The 1,853-nt window shown below is 52.8% G+C and overlaps 1 long non-coding RNA gene across 1 annotated transcript; it reads left to right on the forward strand.

Moving 5' to 3' along the window:
• Positions 1–372: 372 nt before the first annotated feature.
• LOC143693207 (uncharacterized) lies at positions 373–1,487 on the forward strand. Its single transcript, XR_013180720.1, has 3 exons — positions 373–1,120; positions 1,199–1,240; positions 1,330–1,487. It is a non-coding gene; the product is annotated as an uncharacterized LOC143693207 (long non-coding RNA).
• The last annotated feature ends 366 nt before the right edge of the window (positions 1,488–1,853 follow it).

Raw genomic sequence — 1,853 nt, forward strand, 5'->3', positions numbered from 1 at the left:
CGGGCACTGATGTTTCGTTTTCTTTAATACAGCTGCCTCAGAGACACCAGCCCGGTGCCAGCAGGACCTTCCCGGCTGATGAGGTGGCCTTTCTTCGCACCTAAGACCGGCATCCCCAGATGTCTGAGAGATAAGTAGAGGGCCACGACCCAGAGAGGGGATGAAAGCAGGGTGCTGGTTTGGGAATTACTGGGAGGGGTTTTTGAGTCCGCTTTCGAGGTGGGGGGTGTCCATGAAGCGGCCCCTTAGGCCCCATAAAAGGAAAGCCTGATTTTTCATCACAGTGCTGAGGTGCGCAGGGCAGAGCAGTCCCGGTGTGTATCGTGTCAGTTGTCTTTTGTGTATTGTGTTGTTTGCATATGTCATGTCTTTTACCTTAGGCCTTGGTGGGGCTTGTCAGAAACCTTGGCATTGTTCTTATCGTCTGTGATCTCTGCATTTGTTGGCCTGGCACCAATGCCATAGAACTTTTGACTCAGGAGCTCAGACAGGCATCAGACCCTCTTCTCTCTTTAGAAGCATCCGGTCAGCTGTCTTTTCAGGTCTTGTTCTGAGCTGTATGGACAGCTATGTCCTGCCAGGATCCATTAAGGCGGACTAGGACTCGAAAGAATGTGAGGGCAGGTAGAGGCTTCTGGCTGTATGATTCTCGGGCATCCATTTTTTCAGGTCTTGGCATAAATCATTTGGTTAGCATCTTCTTCCTTCAGTGTTTTCTGAGCCTGGTCAGCTTGCCATCGGTCTCAACTCAGTCATCTCATTTGGCATCTTCTCGGTCCTTGCAGACATCCTTCTTGCCCAGAGATTTCTGTCTGTGTTGCGTGCCCATTGTTTGTCACGTTCCGTCTGTCCCGTGTCACGGGTGTCCGCGCACATTTGTGCCGGAGCTGCTCTGCCCTGCCGCATAGCCTGGTGTAATAGGAGAAGCCCCGGGGAGTTGAAAGTTGTAATGTGGGCTGTACTTGGACTCTAGATGCTATTCCTAGGTTGACATAAGGTGTTTGCAGCTTTTGAGTTATCGTGCATGTGTTTGACATGTGTTCTAACTTTATTTCAGGTGCAGATGCATTGCATCCATGGCAGAGCCCCCCATCCTGGGTGAGGGGGTTCCCACAAGCAGGTCAGTCACCATTTGTCTGTGCAGGGGGAGTGTCAAGTGTGACCCTGTTACAGCGCTGTTCTTTGTCTTTATTTTTAGGAAGTATAGCTGGATCTCAGCAGTCAAGTTCAAGAGAGCAAGGTGAGCAGTGAGCAGTAGCCTTTCTTGTTGCTGCGGTCTGAATTCTAAGAGGGCAAGTCTAAGTCTCCATTCTCGTTTTTGTGCCTTAGGCAATCCACTCGGAGCATGCCAAGCTCCCATCCCTAACTGGCCGACGGACCGAATTTTCCACCCTGATGAGCCCCAACTTCCGGGTAGCAGTCAGGAGCCAACGAGGAGTTGCGGCGAGTCAGGGAAGTAGGGAGGAGTACTGAGCGTCCAGTCAGTTTTCAGCAACGCCACATCACCTCCTGTCCTCTTAACCCAGGTGTACCCAACGACGACGGCATCGGCCTCCGAGCGTGCCCGAAGCGTGCGACCCGAGGAGCCGGGCCTTCTTAGGAGAAGGGTGAGTAGCAGACTTGTGGGGTTTTGGCCGACGGGCTGCCAAGATCACGCACTGATGTTTGGTTTTCTTTAATATAGCTGTCTAAGAGACAATGGCCCGGTGACAGCAGGACCTTCCCAGCCGGTGAGGCGGCCTTTCTTCGCACCTGACATGGACCGGCATCCCCAGATGTCTGAGAGATAAGTAGAGGGCCACGACCCACAGAGGGCATGAAAGCGAGGTGCTGGGTCAGGACTCCTGGGGTCG

This window comes from Agelaius phoeniceus, unplaced genomic scaffold (genome assembly GCF_051311805.1).
Source record: "Agelaius phoeniceus isolate bAgePho1 unplaced genomic scaffold, bAgePho1.hap1 Scaffold_398, whole genome shotgun sequence".
Lineage (NCBI taxonomy): Eukaryota > Metazoa > Chordata > Aves > Passeriformes > Icteridae > Agelaius > Agelaius phoeniceus.